Below are 14,877 nucleotides of genomic sequence, written 5' to 3'. Positions count from 1 at the left end.
TCCAGTAAATCTCTCTCTCTTATAATCTAAATGGAGAGGACGCCAGCCACGTCCTCTCACTATCAATCTCAATGCACGTGTGAAAATGGCGGCGACGCGCGGCTCCTTATATAGAATCCGAGTCTCGCGAGAATCCGACAGCGTCATGATGACGTTCGGGCGCGCTCGGGTTAACCGAGCAAGGCGGGAGGATCCGAGTCTGCTCGGACCCGTGAAAAAAACCATGAAGTTCGGGCGGGTTCGGATTCAGAGAAACCGAACCCGCTCATCTCTAGTTTATATGGCATTTTATAGGAATCCTGCTCCCTAATACCCCTTTTCCACTGTAGCACGGGTCGCAGCCGTGTCACCTGACACGTCTGCGACCCATGCTACAGCCCCTTTCACACAGCGCTCACCAACCCGGCATATTGCCGGGTTGGTGACGCTGCTAGTGACGTGGCAGGGGCGGCGATGGGAGATCACATGATCTCCCAGCACCGCTCTCCCATACACTGTGGCACCCGTTCACACTACACAGCTTACACGTGTTCAACCAGGCAAGCTACCCGGGTAGGATTCCCGGATCACTTGATCCGGGAATTTGCAGGGGGACCCGTTTCCACTAGGGAAAAACACGGGTAAATGCGCGCCCCCGCGGAAAAGGTGTATTACTCACATGTCGGGCCACCCTGTATCACTGGGGAGCTGGGAGTCAGACACTAACCGTATGCGATGCCACTATGCATGCAGTTGGCAAATGTTGTAAGTGCTGCCCATGTGCCCAAGTTTCACAGCGCATGCGTTGCACTCAGTGACAGCTGCTGCCCGTGTTGCATGGAGGGAAGGTGGCAAACACATAAACATACATGTAATGCTGTATGTAATATACTGTATGTGCTGGCTGCCTTACCTGGGGATCAGCAGCATGGCTGTGTTTCACTGAGCCGTTGCTGCACCTGGGGTGCAGCACTCAGCTTGTCTTTCCTCTATAAGCCCGCCCCCACTCTCCCATTGGCTAGCTTCACAGGAGTCTGGGGGCGGTCTTATATAGGATACAAGCTGAGTGCTGCGTCGGCTCAGTGAAATATAGCGGCGCTGCTGATCCCCTGGGTGGTTCCAAAGATGCACTAAGGGCTGATTTGCACCGCTGCAAGTGGTAAGCTCACTATTAACATAATAGACTGCAGCATTCATTCATGCACGCAGGGGGGGTTTCCAAGTACCTGGAACCCCCACCCCCATCCTCCGATCAATCGGCGCAGCTGTCTGAAATTTTTTTTTAGACTCTTTGTCCACGCCTGGTATCACTATATTGAAAGTCTGCGTGCGGCTCTTTTCCTTGGTACCTACATTACTGCACCGAGCGAGCACCACAGCAGCTGTGATCTAAGTGGGAGTGCCGGTCAACCTCTCTAGCTTATACGGGTGTGGTATAAAAGATAGATAGTGTCTAGTTAGACAGTCAATAGATAGACACCACATGTTAGACCGACATTAGGTCGACAGGGTCAAAAGGTCGACAAGGTCAAAAGGGCGACATGAAAAAGGTAGACAGTATAAAAGGTCGACAGGGTCAAAAGGTCGACAGGGTCAAAAGGTCGACATGAAAATGGTCGACATGAAAAAGGTAGACACTGTCTATCTATCAACCGGATACCGTACAGATACAGCGTCCTCAAATGGAACAAATCGAAGTCACCTCCATTAAAGCCGTGTCCTTCTTATATTCAAAAGAAAGCCATAGAAACTTAATATGCCTCTGTGTGGTATGTAGAGGTGTAAATGATGTGGGACAGGCACCTGGAGCTGTTCTATTCATAGGAGAGGGGTGTTAGAACTTCAAGATGAGAGTAAAAAATTTCCCATAAGTTTTTTCTTTTTAACTTGTACAATAAAAACACAGAAAAATCTCTCTGCATACGTGTTTCAGTATCCTAAAATAGACTTTAATTTGCTAAAAAAAAAAAACCCACTTGCTGGCTTTTCCACAATTAATAAAAATCAGCCATATTTTTGTTTGCCCACTAACAGCCTTCTATACGGTCCTGCTATAGTAGTTGACACTGTTTGGAGGTCCAGGGTGATTTTTCATGCACTTCAGCCAGGTCAGAAAAGTTGTGCAGCCATTTATAACTGGATATCACATCTTGCTGGTATGCACACTACCCGCAATGTACTGTATATGAGTTTTGTGATATGTTTGCTTTTGCAAACTCACATCTCATTGAATTGACCCCTAAATGTCACATAAATGATACCTACAGTATGTTGACATAGATGGATATGAGAGCGGCAAATAAAGTATTTATAACTAGCCTGCTAAAAACATATTAACATTTAGTATTATTATTATTGTCACTGAAAGGTAACCACGCCACAGCCCAAATTCCTACTATCGTTCTCTTACAGCTACAAATTAAACCTACAGTACAGTATGCCAATGTTCATAAATGCAACAAGATCCTACTGTAGCTAAAGTCAATATAGTAAACTGGTTCCGTAATTTATCTCACAGGCAGTCTTTGTATCCAATATAGCTTTAAAATGCTTGTAACTTAGACAACAAGGTACCAACATGACCAGAGGCATAGCTAGCACTGTGTGGTCCCAGTAAAATAATTTTTGAAAGGCCCCGTGTCCCCCATTTTAGCTTTGAATGTGAGAAGTAGCTAATGACTCTGTAAGCATTTTATGATGGGGCAAGAAAGGAGGAGGCTGATGGGTGCCCTCTGCTGCCACAACTACCCTCATGATCACATACCAACTCGCCCTTTAACACCCCTTACTACCAGTAAAATGCAGGGGGAGGCTGGAGCACCCCAAACCGGTGATAAAGTAGAAACTGCTCCATTTCCTCTTCAGGCTTCTAAGACAGTCGAGCACCAGCTGAGTCCACAGGTGAAGTAAAAGAACCCCAGCTGAGAACATCTCATATCTCAGAATCCTCTCATCTCCCTCTGATGTTACAGCTCACCTGATGTCCGGTCCCATATATGAGAATAAAGTAATAATGCAATTCATACTTTTCAACAGCCCCAATTTAGGAAGGACATTCCCAATTTTAGGGTTCTGTCCCGGTGCTTTGATTGGGCTTTGCAACAAGGTAGTGATTGAGTTCTTTGTGCACCTGCCACGGTGTGTAAAGCATGGGAATGGTATTTTAAGTGGAAATAACCAGAATGGGGGTGGGGTACAGAGTGTTGGCGTTGTTCGTCATGCGCCGTGGTTCACGGCAGGCCCCCTTCTAATGCTCAATTCGCCAACATAAAAAGGTTGGGAGCTATGCCAAACCCATCCTAAAAAAATTAATTTATTGGTAGTGCTGGTTCTGGAGCCTGTGAAAACTCCAACACGGGGGGTCATTCCGAGTTGTTCGCTCGTTGCCGATTTTCGCTATGCTGCGATTTGTTGCTAATTGGGCATGCGCAAGGCACGCAGGGCGCATGCGCTTAGTTATTTAACTAAAAACTCAGTCGCACTGCTGATCGGTGAATGATTGACAGGAAAGGGGCGTTTCTGGGTGGTAACTGAGCGTTTTCCGGGAGTGTGCTAAAAAACGCAGGCGTGTCAGGGAAAAACGCGGGAGTGTCTGGAGAAACGGGGGAGTGGCTGGCCGAACGCAGGGCGTGTTTGTGACGTCAAACCAGGAACTAAACGGACTGAGCTGATCGCAATCTGTGAGTAGGTCTGGAGCTACTCAGAAACTGCAAAGAATTATTTAGTAGCAGTTCTGCTAATCTTTCGTTTGCTATTCTGCTAAGCTAAGATACACTCCCAGAGGGCGGCGGCCTAGCGTGTGCAATGCCAGCTAAAAGCAGCTAGCGAGCGAACAACTCGGAACGAGGGCCACTGAGCAATTCTTGTGCAGCTACAAAATTAGTATTAGCTGCATGTTTGTATTGGCTCCAAAACCATATTGGAGCCCCAGGATAAAGCAGAAAGTCTCGAGCTGTCACAAATGAAACAGTAAATTGTGCCACATGTAATCTTTGAGAACCGTATTTTTCTATTACACATTAATATAAAGATAGCAAGTGGAAAATAGCGTAGGAAAAACTTCAGTATTGTCCCTGTTTTGCAAAAAAGAAGAAATAACATATATATCTCTATATATATTATTCGCATCCAAAGGCTTTGGTGAAGATTCACACGAGTCAGTACCCAAAGCAGCTGGATCAGAGGTTAGCATTCGCCGTCCTGTCTTACTGGTTTGTATTTTCTCTAAAATATAAAGACAGATGAGTCTGCTTTATCCAGGGACCCATTATCCAGAGAGTTCTGAAGAAAACAAAACAGAAAGAAAGTATATAATCGCTGTTTTGCAGTAGTGACACACAGGGGACTATTTACAAAGCAGCGGCTTCTACAAGCCGACCATTCTCGGCGGGTTTCACGTGAAAATTTAAGGCTGCACTAACACAAGAGTCATACATTAGGAATTGAGCTACAAATTATGGAAAACTCCTTATTCAGATAAGCCTAAAACTGACCACACATTTTATAACAACCCCTTCAGACCGCCTAAGGCAGGTCACACCCGGGAGCCTGACACGGGAGTTCCCAGTGTGCGAGCCGCCTCAGGCCCCCTGCTGCGGCTGACTGCAAACCAGCCATATTGCCAGGTTGGTGACGTCAGTGGTGATGCGGCGGGGGGGGCGGTGCTTGGAGATCACATGATCCCCAAGCACCGCCTGTACACACACAGTGAACGGGTGCGACCCGGCTACCGTTCACACCGCACAGCAAGCCGGGGTTGAACACGCGTTCAACCCTGCTCGCCCCGATATTTCAACCCTGGCACCTTTCAGACCGCACATGAAGACGGGTTTTGCGCGTTCATGTGCCAATAGCTCATATTCATAGGTGGCGGTCTGAAAGGAGTATAACTGAGCTTTTTTTTTTTTTCAAACTGTTTTTATTAAAGTATAAGTCATACATACTGTAGAATAATCGATAACCACATTTTCAGCAATAACAATAATACAGATGTTAATTCAGTCAAATAGCAAAATAAATAGTACATTGCGACACTACCTCGCTCAAAACATTTAACCGATGAATTGACCAATTATAGATTCAACAAATGGAAAATTTGACTAGTCTGTATGGCATAAGAAATGTAACTAGACTTTATAGTACCAATTACAGCAGTATGATTTAAGATGGAAGGAGAGAAAGGAAAAGTTAGGAGAGAATGAAACATTTTGTCCAACTTGTCTGATCAACCCAGGTGCTGCACATGCGTTGGATCCCGACAACCGTGATCATAACTACAGTACATCCCATGCACACACCTAGCCATCTTTTTCATCAGATCAGCCAAATACTCCCCAACTGAACGATTCTGACTTCACAGAAATAAGAAACTGACTACTTCTATTGTTTAAATATATATTCAGTAACAATGGTGGCGGGAGAAGGGGAAAGGTGAGAGTGGGGGATGCCTCTTCCCAAGAATGTGTACCAATTTAAGTAAGGCACAGTGGTGCAAGTATGCGGGTACGCTTAGGTACGGAGTACCCTTAAGAATTTGGCAGCGGGTACGCAGTACCACCTGCCACACACTTTGCCATTGCCACAATTATAAGTGTCACAAAGCAACAAGACCATGGTGCTTGGCAGCATGACGCCTCCTCCCACTTTGTCAGGGTTACTGGGAGTGTGACAGTGGCTGTATTTTCCTATTATAATGGAGGCATTACTATATATTGTTATTAAATTGGGGACATTACTATATATTTCTATTATACTGGAGTATCACTATATAATTCTATTATACTGGAAGCATTACTATATATTTTTAGCCTTGCCTCCAGAATCCCCCCAAAAAAGGGGCTGTGTCATGTGTCCACGCCGCTAGGGTCATGTAGCCACTCCCACTAGCAGCATATGGCCACGCCCCATCACAAAACACATGACCACGCCCATTTTTCGTCACTGAGTACCCATAAGAAAATATTTCTACTTGTACCACTGGTAAGGCACAATGAAATCTAGAAATTCCCACCCACCCAGCCTGGAAGGGGCAGTGACACGCAAGGAACAGGGGCAACATGGACAATAATCTTGCCTACTTCTGTAAATCGTTCGGCTGGGAGCAAATTTTTCCCCTACACTGAACAATTAGCTTTCTGACCAGTAATTTACCCAATGTGGCCGATCAGCAATTTCAGACTTGTGGGAGAATATAGACGATAGTGCTATGTTTTCATATATTTCTCGATTATTATTATCTACAGCTGGCCACACATCTAAAGATTGTCGTTCCAACCAGCCACCTAGTTGACTGGTTGGAACGATAATCTTTAGATGTGTGGCCAGCTGTAAACCCAAGCATTATGTATGATAGTTGGCATGGTGGCACAATGCCCGGGTGCTTTTCCCCCCATTCTAGCAATATTTGTGTGTAGTTTGTATGTTCTCTCTTGAAAACACACGGGAAGGCACAGTCGGTATTGTAATACGTTTGGAAAGATGCTGGTAGTAGCACTGAATATAAACCTCGGCATATCGATGAATGCAGGACTTTTTATAGCAGGAATCGATTATGCGAGAGAGAAATGTGCGGAAAATAAAGATGCACTAAATGTCTACTTGAAACAGGGCTTCATTTGTTTCATATTCTGTACAGCGCATGTTATTGTGTGCAAAGAGCAAAGGAAAGGATGTGGGAAGGTCACCAGTGGAGCACAGGCACAGTCACTGTGGGAACGAGAAGCCACAGAGGTAGCGGGAACAAGGAGAAAACAGACTGAAATGTGAATCTTACTGACAGATGGCCGCCGAGAGTCAGCAAAGGTGGAGCGCGTGCATTTGGCTAAGAATGGAGATGACAGACAGTACGTAGTATTGTGAATGAGACAGCAACAGGTTGCAGAGCGATTGATGAAAGAAAAATGCAGTTTATAAGAGCATATTGTCACTTTATTTCATACAAAAAGCAATGAGAGGCGGTGTTCCGTGGTGCATTAGATGCAGCATTGTTATTGAGTAGTGACCATTTCAAATGAATTAGAATAAAACTCACTTGGGCATATGTATCAAAGCTTGCAGGGAAATAGAATGGAGAGAGATAAAGTACAAACGAATCAGCTCCTAATTGCACTTTACATTAAAGCCCTGGCTCCGATTCGTGTCTGACCCAGGACACTGAACACGGGTCAGAGCCGGGGCTTCTGTTATACTTACCCCTTTTACACCGCCGGACGGTCCCGGGTGGGTGCCGTTCACACAGGACACTGGGAGGTGATGTCATCTCCAAGGACTCCTAAGCCTGCCAATCAGCAGCTTATTAGGCATGACCCGGTCGTGTATGACCCGAGTCTGCCTTTCACACTGCAGCCAACACAGGTTGGACCTGGGAATAACCCTGGCCGTGGACACAGGATGTACAATGCTTGTCGACACTTTTGCACCGATCCAGGACCCGGGTCATGCTGGCTTACCTCCGCCAATAACCCAGGTTCTCAGGTCAGCGTGAAAGGGGTATAACTGTCACTTTACAGGCCGTGCCTTCAAATGACAGTTAGGAGCTGATTGGTTGTACTTTATCTCGTTCCACTTTATCTCTCTCCAGACTTTGATACGTAAGCCTATTTGTCTTATCAGATATTAGAATTTCCTGCACAATCACGTAACTGTGTTAGGAAACAGATGATAATTTTGGGCAGATCAAACAATGGGTTAAAAGTCACAGAGTTCAAACGCGTTACTTGTAGAGCACAAGGAAACGGACCTTCGTGTTTCACCATGGACACTCATTCCGAGCAGTAGCTGATCTTGCTACGGGCACACAGGATTTTTGCCCGGGGTGCCGCCTTCCGGAGGGCGCCACTGCCGTAGCAAGATCCACTACTGGTGGTGCACCCCGGCGCTGTGCTGTCACAGCTGTGCGGTGCGCGATGCACCGCACGGCATTGTGGGAGTGGCACGTAGACACTAGGGGTCATAATTGACCTCTAGTGTCTATGCCAGTGATGGCTAACCTTGACATTCCAGCTGTGAACTACACATACCAGCATGCCCTGCATCAGTTTTAGCATGGCCAAATAGCAAAACTGTAGCAGAGCATGCAGGGATGTGTAGTTCAACAACAGCTGGAGTGTCAAGGTTAGCCATCACTGGTCTATGCTGTGCTATGGGAGAGACGTCATGACGTCTCTCCCATTGATCAGAGGAGCGGCGCCGGCGGCCGGAGATGGAGGTAAGCAGCGGTTGGGAATCAGCAGTGGGGATGGTGAGTATTAATTATATTTTTTTTTATTTTTTTTTGTAAGCGGCACAAACGGGGGCACAACTCTACAGGGGGCACAAACGGGGGCACAACTCTACAGGGGGCACAAACGGGGGCACAAATCTACAGGGGGCACAAACGGGGGCACAACTCTACAAGAGGCATACCTGACCCCGCCCCTTTATGAAACCACGCCCCTATTTTTACCCGGGTGCCACAAGGGCTAGAACCGGCCCTGATTCTGAGGGCTCTGATGAAGTGCCTGTTTTCACTCTTACAGAGATTTTTGGTAAAGTACCACCTCATTCTTTCTTAAATAGATGTAGATAGATAGATAGATAGATAGATAGATAGATAGATAGATAGATAGACAGATAGATAGATAGATAGATAGATAGATAGATAGATAGATAGATAGATAGATAGATAGATAGATCGATACAGTGGGGTGGGTACTAATTACCTGGGCTTCGTGCAGGGGGCCGGGCTGGGGCCTGGGTCCGCACCACCTTCCCTCCTTACCTGGAGTAGCTTCTTTTCTCTGCCCAGCACAAGCTGCTGTGTGCTGGGCTGCAGTAGGTACCGGGAGTCCTGCGTGGGGTGGGGGATCAATCACACTGATCATTCCCCCTCCGTGGATCTTACCCTGGCTGAGGTGCACACGGCACACCCCTGTGCAGGCCGACGCCACTTTATGGCTCATAAAAAGTAATTTCCTATACTTTTTTTTTTTTTTAAGGGGGGACGTGACCACACCTCCAGGATAAGGCCACTCCCCCTTCATTACTGGGGCCCGGGATTTCTCTCTATGGCCCTGCATAGATACATAGATAAATGTATATTAGAACAGACTGAAAACATGCAGCATGCTCTGTACCCTGCAATCATCGTCTCACAAACATATACTGTAATAGAACATCGTGCAGGCGCTGTGAAATGACATAATGACACGGTGCTGGTGAGAAGTGTCATGGTGAACGGCTTGTTTAGAAGATCTTAGTGCCGTCCCTATTCAGCGCCTGGACCCAGTGAATTAAACTGTCACCGCTGCTGCCCTCTCTGTTATTTCACACGCGATTATGGAATCACTCTGTTGGCGTTTGCCCTTAGTATTATACGCAGAATTACCGCTATCATTTTCGTTTTGTCTGGAATTTCTAATCTACCCGGAGCAGAAGGAATAACATATGAGATCATCCTCACACCGGGTTCCCAAAATGTATGATTTACAGACACAACGCAGCTCCAGAGTACGCACAGTGCGAAAACACGGACATACGCTGCGCAAATGGGCGCATGGTCACCCGCTCCGCAAATAGGCGCATGGTCACCCTACCCTCACCCCGATTATTTTACATGATAATACCAGTTCGCTTGTTAATTTTTATGCTGACAATGCAGTAAATATAAATACTCTATAATATGGGGGGTAATTCTAAGTTGATCGCAGCAGGAACTTTTTTAGAAATTGGGCAAAACCATGTGAACTGCAGGGGGGGCAGATACAACATTTGCAGAGAGCGTTAGATTTGGGTGGGGTGTGTTCAATCTGCAATCTAATTTGCAGTGTAAAAATAAAGCAGCCAGTATTTACCCTGCACAGAAATAAAATAACCCACCCAAATCTAACTCTCTATGCAAATGTTATATCTGCCACACCTGCAGTGCACATGGTTTTGCCCAATTGCTAACTTTCTTGCTGCTGCGATCAACTCAGAATTACCCCCATGGTACGCCCAACAGCTGCAAACTAGGGGCCCGATTCAGTCCTGATCACTGCGCATGTGTATGCGAGAAGCTGGTGCGAAAATTTCGATCTCACAGCCAGTAGCAAGGTGATTGACAGATAGAGGCGTTTGTGGGTGGTGACTGGCCGTTTTCTGGGAGTGTCAGGAAGAACGCAGGCGTGCCCAAGCATTTTCAGGGAGGTTGTGTGACGTCAGCTCCGTCCCCGATCAGCCTGTTCTCATCTCACTGTAGGAGTAAGTCGTGGGCTGCGCACAGACTGCACACACTGGAAAAACCATTTGATGGTGAGTGAGGTGCGAACGGATTTGCAGCTGTCCGCTGACTGAGGGACATTTTCGCACGGCGTACACATGCGATCGCACACTTGCATGGGGCGAATTTACACTCTGCTTGCCGCGATCTTGGCTCTGTGCTCTCTCCTCCATATCCCGGCGTACCGGCTCCCAGTCTGCTGTGTGTATACGGGACACAATATTTTCATTCGGAGACAGTTTGGAATGTTGTAACCTCATTCTCACCTTGTCAGGACAATATCCCTTGAAGTCAGTAACGTCTCTACTATCTGTGTGTGCCTGGTAATGTAACAGGAGGATTGTGGGAACCGTTTAGCCGCACAGTGGTAGGACCTTTTTGGTGTGAACCGAAGAGGATGTTGGCTGATCATATATTAAGGGAGATAAAATCAGCTTGTTGAACCAATATTCCTTGACGAAAAATCAAACTAATAACCGCATCAATACATATTCAGTGGGGATTGAAAGATTGGGCACCCCAGGCAAAAATTCATTTGAATGTGCAAAAAGAAGCCAAGGAAAGATGGAAAAATCTCCAAAAAGCATCAAATTACAGATTAGACATTCTTATAACATGTCAAAAAAAGTTTGATTTTATTTCCATCATTTACACTTTCAAAAGAACAGAAAACAAAAAATGGCATCTGCAAAAGTTGGGCACCCTGCAGAGTTAATACCTGGTACTGCCCCCTTTGGACAGCTGAGACCTGGCAGTGTCATGGATTGTTCTCAATCATCGTCTGGAAAGACCAGGTGATGTCAATCTCAAAGGTTTTAAAAGCCCAGACTCATCTGCCCTTGCTCCAACAATCAGCACCATGGGTTCCTCTAAGCAGTTGTGTAGAACACTGAAACTGAGAATAGTTGACGCTCACAAAGCAGGAGAAGGCTCTAAGAAGATAGCAAAGCGTTATCAGATGCCCATATCCTCTGTACTGAATGTAATTAAGAAATGGAAGTCATCAGGAACAGTGGAAGTTAAAGCAAGATCTGGAAGACCAAGAAAAATATCAGTAAGAACATCTCGCAGGATTGTGAGAAAAGCAAGTCAAAATCCACGTTTGACTGCACGATCCCTCCAGGAAGATCTGGCAGACACTGGAGTTGTGGTACACTATTCCACTATAAAGAGATACTTGTACAAAAATGGTTTTCATGGAAGAGTCATCAGAAGAAAACCTCTTCTACGTCCTCACCACAAAAATCAGCGTTTGAAGTTTTTCAAATTAACATATAGACATGCATTTTGGAATAAAGTTCTGTGCACCGATGAGGTTAAAATCGAACTTTTTGGCCGGAATGAGCAAAGGTACGTTTGGAGAAGGGAGGGCACAGAATTTAATGAAAAGAACCTCTGTCCAACTGTTAAGCATGGGGGTGGATCAATCATGCTTTGGTGTTGTATTGCAGCCAGTGGCACAGGGAACATTTCACGAGTAGAAGGAAAAATGGATTCAATAAGATTCCAGCAAATTTTGGACGCTAACTTGATGCCATCTGTGAAAAAGCTGAAGTTAAAGAGAGGCTGGCTTCTACAAATGGATAATGATCCTAAACACACCTCAAAATCCACGGTGGATTACATCAAGAGGCGTAAACTGAAGGTTTTGCCATGGCCTTCACAATCTCCTGACCTCAACATAATTGAAAATCTATGGATAGACCTTAAAAGAGCAGTGCGTCACAGACAGCCCAGGAATCTCAAAGAACTGGAAGACTTTTGTAAGGAAGAATGGGCGAAGATACCTCAAACAAGAACTGAAAGACTCTTGGCTGGCTACAAAAAGCGTTTACAAGCTGTGATACTTGCCAAAGGGGGCAGTACAAGGTATTAACTCTGCAGGGTGCCCAAACTTTTGCAGACGCCATTTTTTGTTTTCTGTTCTTTTGAAAGTGTAAATGATGGAAATAAAATCAAACTTTTTTTGACATGTTATAAGAATGTCTAATCTGTAATTTGATGCCTTTTGGAGATTTTTCCATCTTTCCTTGGCTTCTTTTTGCACATTCAAATTAATTTTTGCCTGGGATGCCCAAACTTTCAATCCCCACTGTAGGTGGTCATTCCGAGTTGTTCGATAGCTGCATTTGTTGGCTGTGCAGCGATGAGGCAAAAAAACAGCACTTCTGCGCATGCGGCGCAATGCGCACGTGCGGCGTACTATTACAGCGAACTATGTAGTTTTACACAGGGTCTAGCGATGCTTTTCAGTCGCATAGGCAGCTGCAGAGTGATTGACATGAAGTGGGCGTTTCTGGGTGTCAACTGACCGTTTTCATGGAGTGTTCGTAAAAACGCAGGCGTGCCAGAAAAAAACACAGGCGTGGCTGGGCGAACGCAGGGAGTGTTTGTGACTTCAAAACAGGAACTGAACAGTCTGAAGTGATCGCAAGTGCTGAGTAGGTCTGAAGCTACTCTGAAACTGCACAAAATTTTTTTGTAGCCGCACTGCGATCCTTTTGTTCGCACTTCTGCTAAGCTAAGATACACTCCCAGTGGGCGGCGGCATAGCGTTTGCACGGCTGCTAAAAACTGCTAGCGAGCGATCAACTCGGAATGACCACCTTACTGTATGTGCTGCAGACTATGAAAAAAGCAATGTAAGGACTATTTTAGAGTACAGGCCCCATTTTCTTCCAGTTTATTGTTCAGGTTTAAGCACATAGGGGCTTATTCTCAGTCGCACGCAAAGTGGCCATAGTTGCAGGCAGCCAAGGGTTCGTGCACCTGCATACGGAACCAGTGCCGTCCGTTGATTTTACACCGGCACCGCAGCCGTTATATAATTAGTATTAGTGATTGTGTCAGCCCCATGCTAGGTATAAGATTGCTGTCAGAAACGGTCTTCCCTTCTCTGCATGCATGGCTCAGAATCACATGGAGCTTTAGACACAACATTCCCATCTCACTGCCACAAGTCAGAGGGTTTCCCCGTGCTCGCATTGTTCTTGCACAAAAATTACCCAGTTTCACGGAAAGACAGATCTGTGTGAATTGTAATAGGACGGAGATGCGCAAACTTGCATCTGCACATGCACAATGGGGGTCATTCCGAGTTGATCGCTAGCTGCATTTGTTCGCAGCGCAGCGCTCAGGCTAAAAAACGGCAATTCTGCGCATGCGTATGCGGCGCAATGCGCACGCGCGACGTACGGGCACAACGAACGATGCAGTTTTGCACAAGGTCTAGCAATGCATTTCAGTCGCACTGGTTGCCGCAGAGTGATTGACAGAAAGTGGGCGTTTCTGGGTAGCAACTGACCGTTTTCAGGGAGTGTTAGGAAAAACGCAGGCGTGCCAGGACAATCGCAGGCGTGGCTGGCCGAACGCTGGGCGGGTGTGTGACGTCAAATCCGGAACTGAATGGTCTGAAGTGATCGCAAGCTAGGAGTAGGTGTGAAGCTACTCTGAAACTACACAAAAAAACTTTGTAGCCGCTTTGCGATCCTTTCATTCGCACTTCTGCTAAGCTAAAATACACTCCCAGTGGGCGGCAGCATAGGGTTTGCACGGCTGCTAAAAACTGCTAGCGAGCGATCAACTCGGAATGACCCCCCATATCCAAAAACTAGCCATTTGAGTCTGTGTATAGAGATCCGTCCAACTCAAAATCAGCCTCCATAGTGACCGCAATGAGAATTAGGAAGATCATTATTTAATTGTTTGCTTGCAAATTGCACTGGAATCCTGAAAATATCTGGCAACAGTTGAAATAAAATGAAAGTAAGGAATATGAATTTAATATGGCTATATGACTATTTGCAGGACACTTACTACCATGCTATGTATTGCAGGACTGTGCAAGGTAAAGTAATTGCACCATTGCACTTGCATTTTGCATCCAGGCCTTGCCATTAATTTACTAAAAATTTTGCATCTGCCAAATGTCTGCCCACATCTATTGCATCTAAATTCCCATCTTATCAGACAGACGTGCAGATCTATTGCGTCTATTCCTGTCTGGTCAGATGGGCTTACACATCTATTGTGCCTTTTGCGTTGTGCTTTGTGATGCTGCAAAGTGGGGTCAATGAACAACCTTCCTATCGACACTTTAAATTGCACTTTCCCCGATTTCTTCATGGCTCAGACAAATAAAGCATGAGTACAAAGGGTCTGTCGTTATTTGAGGTGGCATTCGTTCAGAATAATATTAGTGACACTGGTTTATTTATGCTGTGACACCAGCGAGCCTCACCTTGATCTGTCCCATGTTTTTTTTTCCCCTCAATCGTTGTTGTAGCTGTATTAAATATAATCTAGCACGTTCAAATCAAGTGGTAGATCACTAAGCACAAGGATCGCCTTGATGTGCCCTATATCAATAATACCCTAGAGAGAATGACAGAGAATTGGAGGTTCCTCCTTCACATGCAAAGACTTGATCAGCTGCACACATTACCGTCTACTGCGACAATCTTCGCTGACTTTCCCGAGCACCTCTATTTTGACTCAGAAGAAAAATAAATGACTCCAGGATGTGCCCTGGACATCTGGGACATATACACTTGCCTAGGCCATCCTAGCACCAGGGATGGTGCCCAGGGGCAAGCTGCAGGAAAACAGCTGAGGTGGGGGCACTTTGGATATAGAGGCAGATGGGGCGTGTGCGTGTGTGT

At 45.8% G+C, this 14,877-nt stretch overlaps 1 protein-coding gene and 1 long non-coding RNA gene across 4 annotated transcripts in view; one reads left to right on the top strand and one right to left on the bottom strand.

Annotated features, from left to right (window-relative positions):
- LOC134944520 (uncharacterized) overlaps positions 1 to 8,924 on the bottom strand; it is a 79,621-nt gene extending 70,697 nt beyond the window's left edge. The window contains exon 1 of the long non-coding RNA XR_010181887.1: positions 8,679 to 8,924. This is a non-coding gene — a long non-coding RNA (uncharacterized LOC134944520). The remainder of the gene's footprint in view (positions 1 to 8,678) is intronic.
- Positions 1 to 14,877, top strand: part of ERBB4 (erb-b2 receptor tyrosine kinase 4) — a 1,260,323-nt gene that overhangs the window by 642,340 nt on the left and 603,106 nt on the right. The gene's annotated exons all lie outside the window — the stretch shown is intronic.

The sequence above is a fragment of the Pseudophryne corroboree genome, chromosome 7, assembly GCF_028390025.1.
Source record: "Pseudophryne corroboree isolate aPseCor3 chromosome 7, aPseCor3.hap2, whole genome shotgun sequence".
Lineage (NCBI taxonomy): Eukaryota > Metazoa > Chordata > Amphibia > Anura > Myobatrachidae > Pseudophryne > Pseudophryne corroboree.
Note: the sequence above shows the minus strand (reverse complement) of the source record. Positions and strands in the feature narration are given on the sequence as shown.